The sequence below is a fragment of the Bubalus bubalis genome, chromosome 2 (assembly GCF_019923935.1).
Source record: "Bubalus bubalis isolate 160015118507 breed Murrah chromosome 2, NDDB_SH_1, whole genome shotgun sequence".
Lineage (NCBI taxonomy): Eukaryota > Metazoa > Chordata > Mammalia > Artiodactyla > Bovidae > Bubalus > Bubalus bubalis.
In genome coordinates this window covers 164,484,087-164,495,599 of record NC_059158.1, presented here as the reverse complement: position 1 = coordinate 164,495,599, position 11,513 = coordinate 164,484,087, and the positions used below count along the sequence as shown (strand labels likewise).

Below are 11,513 nucleotides of genomic sequence, written 5' to 3'. Positions count from 1 at the left end.
ATGCTCAAAATTCTCCAAGTAAGGCTTCAATTGTATGTGTACTGAGAACTCCCAGATGTTCAAGCTGGTTTTAGAAAAGGCAGAGGAACCAGAGATCAAACTGTCAACATCCATTGGATCATAGGAAAAACAAGAGAATTCTAGAGAAACATCTACTTTTTGCTTCACTGACTTTGATGAAGACTTTGACTGTGTATATCACAACAAACTGTGGAATATTCTTGAAGAAATGGGAATACCAGACCACCTTCCCTGTGTCAACTAAAAATAGATGTACAACTTGAGAGCTGTGTGTTAAGTTTTATTTGGGGCAAAATGAGGACTGCAGCCCAGGAGGCAGCATCTTAGATAGCTCTGAGAGACTGCCCCAAAGCTGCAGTGGGGGAAAGTCAATACATAAGGTTTTGGTGAAGAGGGAGTTCAATGCCATGAAGCACTCATTTTACAAAAGGTTCCCTGGTGGCTCAGATGGTAAAAGCGTCTGCCTGCAATGCGGAAGACCAGGGTTCGATCCCTGGGTCGGGAAGGTCCCCGGAGAAGAAAATGGCAACTCACTCCAGTATTCTTACCTTGAAAATCCCATGGGCGAAGGAGCCTGGTAGGCTACAGTCCATGGGGCCGCAAGGAGTCAGACATGACTGAGCAACTTCACTTTCACTTTCTTTTGTTAGTCATAAGGATCTGATGTCACCATCAAGGGATTTGGTGCTTCTCTAGATATGAGGAGTTGCAAGGATTGAGATCATAAAATCTGTTCCTAAAAACATCCAACTATTTAAAGACCTGTCCCACCAGATTCCTTGTAGCACAGAGTGCCTCTCTCTACCCTGAACTCCCTCAGGGGTTGTTGAAGGTCAACAGCCATAGCAGAATGGGGTTCAGTCTCCGTAGAGGCAGATGGCAAATGCCTTTGTTGTTCAGTCATTGGCAATGCTCTTGGTAAGTGCCAATTTGTAGTTGACATGGCCTGTTGTGGTCATAAATCCGACAATACTTTGGGGGGCATTTCGTAACCATCTTGTCCCACGTTGCTGGGAATGCTTGTTCCCAGTTCTGAAGAAGGTTTTGGTTGATAAGCCACTCAATGTGCTATTACTGGACTAGGTCTTAATAGTCAAAGATCTCTGGACACCTGTCTTCTAGTTATGGTCCAGGAAAGTATTCTCTCTCATTGCATCTTTTCATACCTAGAGTTATACTATTACAATCACTGATCATATATCGAGCCATACATTTGATCAACTGCTTCAAGTCTATCATCATTTTCGTTGGAGGCTCAGTCATACCCTTGGTAATATAAGAAATAATAATCTTGTGAAACAAGCAAAATGCAAATGTTAATAATATTAGTGGAATTAAAAGCAAATATTTTAACCATGAACCTCCCACACCAAACCAGTTTTTTTTTTTTAAGATCATCAAAACTAGGGAATGGGTCACTTAAAGCAGAAATCTGATTTTTCATGTGGTTCAAATGTGTTACATTAAAGGATTTATCAGGTATGAAAATGCAGCATTCAGTTTGAATTATAGCACAGATATCTCCCTGAGATGCTGTAAGGTGTCAAGGGCCTTGCAGTTGTGTAGCATTGCCTTTCTCATCATAGAGATCTCAGAATTCAATAGGCTAATAGCCCAATTACTATCATTTAAAGCTTTTGAAAGTTGTTAAGGCTATCCTCTAACCCCATCGAAGGCACATGCACACACACACACACACACACACACACACACACAGCTGCTAAATGGTCATACCAGTAGAATACAGATCCTTGACCCACTGTAATCATACCAATGGTAGATTGGTTGGGGTTACCTCTAATTTGTTAACATGTATGACCTTAAATTTATGGGAATCCCAGGCTACACCTTCGTATCCTTCTCTGTAGATGTGAAGGCTATAACTTAATGCTACAAATCCACTGAGTTCTATACCAACCACTCTCTCTAAGGGTAAAAATAGACATAGCTCATAAAGCACCCAGTCTTGTCTCATAATTACCAGGTTGATCATTTTTAGTGTGATTTAACCCTTCCCAACATAGAGGAGCTTTTAAACTTAAATGACCATAGCCTGGTGTTAACCATGTAGATCCACCCCATAATTGTGGGAATTTTCCTTTTAATAGATGAGAGGTTAATTTTTTTTATTGATACTTAGCTCATCACTCTGATTGAGTTTGAATGACCCTAAGGGAAAACTTAAATCTATGGCCAGCATCAGAGCAGGTATTATTAATTTGCCAGATGAAAGGATCCCGTCTAGTAATATCGTGAAAATAGAATAGGACTGAACACTCAACTAAAATAAATTTCCTAGGGGGTATCCAATCAGAGCCCTAGCGCACAGAAATCCACCAAGGTAACCCAGAAGTACTGCTGCTGCTAAGTCACTTCAGTCATGTCCGACTCTATGTGACCCCATAGACGACAGCCCACCAGGCTCCACCGTCCCTGGGATTCTCCAGGCAAGAACACCGGAGTGGGTTGCCATTTCCTTCTCCAATGCATGAAAGTGAAAAGTGAAAGGGAAGTCGCTTAGTCATGTCCAACTCTTCATGACCCCATGGACTGCAGCCCACCAGGCTCCTCCGTCCATGGGATTTTCCAGGCAAGAGTACTGGAGTGGGGTGCCATTGCCTTCTCCAAACCCAGAAGTACTAGACACAGGAAATTGGCCACAACCAAACAATTGGTTTGAGTTTTAAACTAGCACAGACTCGTGTCCATGATAGAAAACATTTGATTGATAGGCATAGGTCCAAGGATTCAGGGACATCATAAATGACCATAAGAGTCAGATCAGCATTTTGGGCAAGCTGTCTACTTCTGATGTCATCTTCTCCTCACCCTAGTGTAGTGTAGTTTCCTCTGTTTGAACATTGTTTTAAGGTGAGTCTGAGGTCAGCAAGCCTCTCTATGGACCAGTCCAGCTTAGAGGCCTTTGAAAGTGGGAGTTAACCCAAGAGTTAATTTCCCTTCAATTTCACTGGCCATGAGCTAGTTAAGAGTACCTGATAGAAAGGTCCTTCCATCCAGGTTGGAGACAATTTCTTGAATTATGTCTTCTTCCAGTCTTGGTTGCAGGTCATGTGTGAGGTGTCTGATCTTCATCCAAAGACAGATTACTGAGATAAGCTTCAGAAACAACCTTAGCGTATCCTTTAATAATTCAATTAAATTTTACATTAATATACCCTAACAGCAAAGAACTATCCAGGAAATGAGTCTTAGTAGATATAGACCTCCATTAACAAACTGGGATTTAACATTCATTGAAACATCTCTTTCTCCCTAAAATCACCATCATTTTTACCAAACATAACTAAGACCTGTTTGTAATATAGGTCTGGTCTCAATAATCTTGGCCTGATGATTTATATGACCATAATTGATCATAGACTCTTGCTTTTGCTGGGACTTTTACAGAGTCTCAGACTGAACTTTTAAAATAAGACTTTTCTGGGCTAGGAAGGTCATGCCAAAGGCTTATCACAGATTTTGTCTAACAGATCTAAGTAAATTTCTCCCGTCTCAAGGTCTCCATTCCTTGAGATTCTGTACCTGTTATTGGGATAACCTTCCTAACTTACCTGATAAAGTTACTGGAAACTAAGAGCTTCCAGTCTCTGGAGGGTTCGGATAGAGAGAAAAGATAAATGTTTCAATTTGTTTATAAAATATAATTTTACCAAATTACTGTCATAATTAGTTTCAGGGAAAGGTTTTTTTTCTTACACCTGGAAAACACAGATTCAAATCAGTAATTTTTCAGATAGAAACCATAAAAGTTATAAGCATATTCACCAGTTCATTCAGCCCTTTTGTTAACCTTTGTGAAGTCATCAGGTTTTCCATTAGAATCCTTACCCAGTTCAGAAACTGGTATTTATCCAAAAGTCCTTTTTATAAATCTTCTTGAAGAGGAAGCATTTTTGCAAAATTTGGTTAGTGCTATGACAATATTTTGAAACAGTAACTAGAATTATACCTGATAACATTTTACCCAAACATATCAGAATTTTGGAAATTCCATACAGTGTCTAGGATATCTATATTAGTAACATTTAACATCTGCCTCCAATGCGGGAGACACGGGTTCGATCCCTGGGTCAGGAAGATCCCCTGGAGAAGGAAATGGTAACCCTCTTCAGTATTCTTGCTTGGAAAATCCCATGGATGGAGAAGCCTGGTAGGCTACAGTCCATGGGGTCGCAAAGAGTCAGACACGACTGAGCGACTTCACTTTCACTTTCACCATACACTATAACCTGAGACTTATTACTCGCTTGACAATACTCCCCATGTAATTCTGTATACAAAATGAACCTAATTAGTGTAATATCTCTCTTTGGGATGTTTCAGGGGCCCTCTGAAGCATCCAAAGTTAGCTAGAAATCTTCTTCATAAGAATGATTCAGGAAGTCTTGTCAACAAATATCAAAATGATTTAAAACACTCAGTCAGATAGGTTTATAGGCCATTGTGAAACAATAGCTATTCATTTTGCCAAAGTAACAGTAAAGGATTTCAGAACAGATCATTTAAGAGATAAAGAAACTTAAATCTATTATCAAAGGCAGTTCAATATCTGAAGAAAAGATGTCCTCTTAACAGAGAGAAAAGCTAAATTCAAGCTTTTGCACCAGCTCATTTTACTTAAAAGGTAAATTTAATTAACTTTATTTTAAACTTAGACCTAACCATATACAAAACTCTTTCTTCATGGTTCACTTTTCACAAAACTTATCACTTTCTGTACCCATTACTGTCTTCTCCCATCCTGAAAAGCCACCTGTAAGTCAGGCTTACTTCCTTTTCCCTTCATAAAGTACAATTCCATTCCCCATACCTTCTTTACCAAAAACACACTTCCTATTTCCCTTAGGCAACCAAGAACTGATTTTCATATTAGCATTTTATAGATTGGTGAGCTTAAATACCAGTGATAATTTCTAAAACCTTATTTTCTTAGAGAGAACATTTTAGGATGGCACCAAACATCATTTATTTTTAATCCTAAAACTCTTTAGTTTCTCTGTAAGAGGAAATCAGTGTTTAGTAGCAAATGTTTCAAAATCTTATTTTATTTGGAAATGACGTAGCTATTCAATTGACTTCCAACACTTAGTTTAGCACAACCCTTAGAAGTTCAAGTTATCCCAATCCAGAGAGACTATTTTATAAACATATTCCTAAAGAGCATAATTACTTTTAATAGAGTCTATCTAAAGGCTTATATCTCATTTACATTGTTTTAGAAGTTTCTTCACTTGAGGTAATTTCCTTGCTGGCAAACTTGTAACAGATATAATGATATTTAACATATTAAACCTAGGTACAATGAAAATATTCTCCTTAATGTTAATTACTCTTAGACATGACTACATTATTTAGATCAACAAATAAACATTAATATCAGGTATTTAATACTGAATATTTTCCAGTTCACATGAACCTGAAATTCATTTAGGTTACTTTCTCTTGTATTTAGAATTGTTTGATTTGTAAGTGCTTATAAGGCCAATTAGATTAGAGCTCATTTACAAACTGATCTCAGCAATCAACAATATTATAAAAAAAAAAAACAAAGACACACACTGAGACATACATGTATTCAAATAGACACAAGAGATCCTATAGCTTTATTTTCCAAACTTTAGTTATGAATAAAAAATAGCTGGAATAAAATTTTAAAAGGCTTTGTTCCCCTTTTTTTCCTTTTGGTTTCAGGAATTAGAGATGGTCTAGATAAGTGATCCAGAGAGCTCTGGTCTAAAGGTATAGGAGAAATTATTTCCTCAGGGCAAGAATTCTTAATGAGATATTTTTCTTCAAGCTTCCTCTGGAGTCTAAAGAATATTGTGACCACATTGTCAAAAATCATATCTTTTTGTGACCATAGATTTATAGCCAAAATTTAGACCAGATAGTTGTCAACTTGGCTGATAACAAGGGCAGATCTGTCTCAGCAAGGATTATCCCTCTGGGGAAGTAGGGGTCTTAGTTTGATCAGTCCCTGGCTGTTGATTACAGGAGGAAGTCCTGGACATAAGGGAACTTCAGTCCATTTTCCTATCCTATGTCAATAAAGATCTAATATTTTTAGGCCATTTTTCTTGTCGTTGGATCACAGCTATAGATTGACCCATCAAATTTTTTTTTTCTTTTTTCCCAAGGGGTTCCCAGATGGAACCTTACAGTGAGCAATTCCCATATTAGCTCGAGCAGTTTGTTCCAGATGTCTGTGTACTCAAACCAAACCAACAAAAGCAAACCAAACCAGAACCTCACCAGCCAGGAGTCACACTCCAAATGAAACAAAAGGCAAAGAGATGCCCAGAAATCAAAAGCCAAGTGTCAAGAGTGCCCCCAAAAGATGGTAAAATGATGCCCAGAAATCAAAAGTCAAATGGCATAAATGCCAAACGTGACTTCCCAGTTTGACTAGACCTGTGACCTGGCAAAGTCAGTTCTAGCAGCCTTTTTTTAGTTTTGATATAGTTTCAAGATATTTTTTGTTGATTTTCTGTGAAGAATTGACTCTATCATTTCCTGTTTTAGAAGTTTCTAGATATCAGTCAAATCATGGCCGGCCTTTTCTAATTGTGTGTGCAAAAATATCAATTTAGAATATCAAAAGAACCCCAATTTGACCATTTTAGGTTGAGATCTCTTTTAGTATAATTTCTCCAATTAACTAGGTACTTGCAAGTATGAGCTCCGTACGTACTGTACACGAATCTGGCTAGAGTGTTAGTCAGAGGCTGGCTTTCTGACACCCCTTCTGTTTCCCATTTTAAGCTGAATTTGTCAGGTATAAAAATCACTCATGAACTTGTGTAGTGGGCCCGTGTGCTGCTTGTGAGCTTAACTCCTCCTGGAGCCTCCCCAGAGTAATTTCAGCTCCTCTTATGTGTCTCAGATTCTGCCTCCAGCAATCTAAGACCACCATGGCTGCTCAGGTCACTGAGTGGCCAGTTCTTATGGCGACCCCCAGACAAGCAAGTATTTTAATTAATGAGTGGGTTTCTCTATGGGACCACTGCACAGTATGAGAACTAGGCCTCCACCATGCCCGTAAATTTCTCAGGCACCTGAGAAAACCAAAACTGGCCAGGAGGAGTCTTTTCCCTTTCCTTCAGAGCAGAACTCTCAATGATTTTCCTCATTTTTATCCGGACAAATTCTACAATGGCAGTTAAATTGAGGAAAATTGTCAGATCAGCCTCTTACTTAACCAGTTAGCCAAGACCATTCAGTCTCCTACAACAGAGCGACCTCGGCATCTTTCAGCCAAGCCCCAGGTATTTCTTGATTCATGGATGCCATAACTGTCGACTAAAAAAAGATGTACAACTTGAGAGCTGTGAGTTAAGTTATGGCAACCGTGAAGGGACCCAGAGTGGACTTCCTTTCTTCCACTGGACTCTGCGAGGAACTGGAGCTTTGGTACCAGCAGTGGCCACTTGCACCCATCCACCTCTTTGGGGAGTGCAGATGAATTTGGGTAAGACTCTCCTGGTTCTCAAATCTCCCATACTGGTTGAGATTCTGAGTTTTATTTGGTGGTGGAGCAGGTTACCTGCCTCCTCCCGGTAGAAAAGATACTGGCAGGGGGATGCCCAGATGAAACATCTGGGGCACACCCACTCCTGGTCTGGACAATTAGTGGGGCTTGGTTGAAAGATACCAAGAAATTCTCACCCAGTCAAAAGATACTGGGTAGGGGGCTGGCTAACAGATGGCAGGAGAATTGCCCACCCAGTGGAAAGGTCCTGGGGAGAGGGGCTTGATTGAAAAAAAAATCAAGAAATTTCCTCATAAAAGTGAGGAAAATAGCTGAGAGCTCTGCTCTGAAGGAAAGGGACAAGACTCCTCCTGGCCAGTTTTGGTTTTCTCAGGTGCCTGAGAAATTTACGGGCATGGTGGAGGCCTAGTCCTCATACCATGCAGTGGTCCCATAGGGAAACCCACTCGCTAATTAAAATACTTGCTTGTCTGGGGGTCGCCATAAGAACTGACCATTCCTTCTCCAGAGGATCTTCCTGACCCAAGGATCGAACCCAGATGTCCCGCACTGTAGGCAGACGCTTTACCATCTGAGTCACCAGGGAAGTCCATGATGAACTTAGTGTATTAGAAAGCAGAGACATCATTTTGCCAACAAAGGTCCATGTAGTCAAAGCTATGATTTTTCCAGTAGTCATGTATAAATGTGAGAGTTGGACCATAAAGAAGACTGAGCGCCGAAAAATTGATGCTTTTTAACTGTGGTGCTGGAGAAGACTCGCAGAGTCCCTTGGTCAGCAAGGAGATCCAACCAGTCAATCCTAAAGGAAATCAGTCCTGAATATTCATTGAAATGACTGATGTTGAAGCTGAAGCTCCAATACTTTGGTCACATGATTCAAAGAGCCGACTCATTGGAAAAGACCCTGATGCTGGGAAAGATCATAGGCAGGAGGAGAAGCGGGTGACAGAGGATGAGATGGTTGGATGGCAACATTAACTGAATGGACACAAGTGAAGGAGACAGTGAAGGACAGGGAGGCCTGGCAAGCTGCAATCCATGGGATTGCAAAGAGCTGGACACAACTGAATGGCTGAACAACAACAACATAGTCACTAAGGCAAAATGAAAAAGGGAGTAGAGAATATGGGGAAGTAAAAAGACACATAAACAATGAAAAGTGAAGAAGATAACAAAAAAGAAGCCAACTCACAGACATAGAGAACAAACTGGTGGTTACCAGTGGGAGAAGCAAGGGAGGGACAATATAGGGGGAGAGCATTAAGAGATACAAGCTATAAGGTATAAAACAAGCTACAAGCAGGATTTCCCTGGTGGTCCAGTGGCTAAGACTCTGCATTCCCAACTCAGAGGTCCTGGGTTTGATCTTCGGTCAGGGAACTAAAGCCCACGTGCCACCAGCTAAGATTTTGCATGTTACAACTGAAGATCCCTGTGCTGTGCAACTAAGACTCACTCAGTGCAGCCAAATAAATAAATATTTAATCAATTATATGGATTAAATATTATCTGTCAGTCATACAGAGTGAAGAAAGTCAGAAAGAGAAGGATAAATATCATATATTAATGCATATATATGGGGATCTGGGGAAATGGTATTGCTGAAACTCTTTGCAGAGCAAGAATAGATATGCAGATATAGAGAACAGACTTGTGGACACAACGGGGGAAGGAGAGGGTGGGACAAATTGAGAGTAGCATTGACAGGTATCCACTACCACGTGTAGAATAGATAGCTAGTCAGAAGCACAGGGAGATCAGCTCAGTGCTCTGTGATGACCTAGAGGGGTAGGATGGGGGAGGTGGAAGGGAGCCTCAAGAGGGAGGGAATATATGTATACATATAGCTGATTCACACTGTTGTACAGCATAAACTAACACAACATGGTAAAGCAATTATCCTCCAATAAAATGTTAAATTTAATTTTTTTAAAGCTACAAAGATATATTGTGCAACATGGGGAAGATAGCCAATATTTTGCGATAATTATAAGTAGAGTATGGGGTTTCCCAGATGGATTAGTGGTAAAGAATCCACCTGCCAAGGCAGGAGATGCAAGAGATGTGGGTTGAGAACATCCCCTGAATAAGGAAATGACAACCCACTCCAGTACTTTTGCCTGGGAAATTCCATGGACAGAGGAGCCTGGATGGCTATAGCCTGTGGAGTTGCAAAGAGTTGGATGACTAGCAACTAAACCACCACCACCATAGATGGAGTATAACCTTTACAACTGTGAATCACTATATCACACACCTGTAACTTACATAATATTATACAGCAACTATACATCAATTAAAATATATGAAACTTTTCAGTTTTAAAAAGTGAAGGAGGCCTCAGTCAGACGGGTGTGGAGATGCTTCGCGATGGCTGCCCAAGGAGAACCCCAAGTTTTGTTCAAACTTGTATTGGTTGGTGATGGTGGTACTGGAAAAACTACATTCTTGAAATGTCATCTGACTGGCGAATTTGAGAAATATGTAGCTACCTTGGGTGTTGAGGTCCATCCTCTTTTGTTCCATACCAAGAAGACCGATTAAGTTCAATGTATGGGATACAGCTGGTCGGGAGATGTAACATCGAGAGTTACTTACAACAATGTGCCTAACTGGCATAGAGATCTGGTACGAGTGTGTGAGAACGTCCTGATCGTGTTGTGTGGCAACAAAGTGGATATTAAGGACAGAAAGGTTAAGGCAAAGTCCATTGTCTTCCGCTGAAAGAAGAATCTTCAGGACTATGACATTTCTGCCAAAACAAACTACAACTTTGGAAAGCCCTTCATCTGGCTTGCTAGAAAACTGATTGGAGATCCTTACTTGGAGACTGTCGCCATGCCTGCCTGCTCTTGTCCTGCCAGAGGTGTTCATGGACCCAGCCTTGGCCGCACAGTACAAGGACGATTTAGAGGTTGCTCAGACAAATGCTCTCCTGGATGAAGCTCGTGACCTGTGACAAAGTGAAGCTGGGGCCCAGCATCAGAAGTCTAGTTATATAGGCAACTGTCCTGTGATGTCAGTGGTGCGGTGTGTTTGCCACTTTATTATATATCTAAGCAGAACATGTGCTTAATCTTTGGATGCTGAAGGAGATGGATGGGCTTTGGAGTGAATGTGGCATTTAAAAAAAAAATACCTTCATTTTTTGGACCTTCATATTTAGGTGTTTCAGAACACAGTTGTTTCCTCCTTGAGTTTCAAATAGAAGACTGCTATAGTCATATTACAATATTGAGAGGTGGAATCTTGTTTGTTACTATCGTTCCCATTCCTTTTTGTTTAGAATCAAAGTAAAGTTATATTTCAAATATCCTAAAAAAAAAAAAAAAAAGATGAAGGAGAAGGAAATTTATCCATTAGGAGGAAAAATGCCATGATAATTACTACTTCCCTGTGAGACCATATAGACTAAACAGATCCACACTGAGTGCTTACCTATGGTAACATCGCTGCACTCTATATCTTAAATGTGACTTCAAGGACAATTCCAAGTTTTGTATTTTCTAAGCTTATTCTGCTAGAACTATCTCTGTCCTCTCTTCTTTGTACCTAAAGTGACTTTTGTTGCTCTTGTTGTTCAGCTGCAAAGTCTGAACTTGATGATCCCATAGACTGCAGCACATCAGGCTTCTTTGTTCTTCACTAACTCCCAGTTCAGTTCAGTTCAGTCGCTCAGTCGTTTCCAACTCTTTGCAACCCCATGAACCGCAGCACACAGGCCTCCCTGTCCATTACGAACCCCTGGAGCTTACACAAACTCATGTCCATCGAGTCGGTGATGCCATCCAGCCATCTCATCCTCTGTCGTCCCCTTCTCCTACTGCCCTCAATCTTTCCCAGCATCAGGGTCTTTCCCAGTGAGTCAGCTCTTTGTATCAGGTGGCCAAAGTATTGGAGCTTCAACTTCCACATCAGTCCTTCCAAAGAATATTCAGGGTTGGTTTTCTTTAGGATTGACTGGTTTGATCTCCTTGCT

General features: G+C 40.5%; 1 pseudogene; it reads left to right on the top strand.

Moving 5' to 3' along the window:
- Positions 1-9,904: 9,904 nt before the first annotated feature.
- Positions 9,905-10,493, top strand: LOC112578515 (annotated as a pseudogene).
- Positions 10,494-11,513: the final 1,020 nt, after the last annotated feature.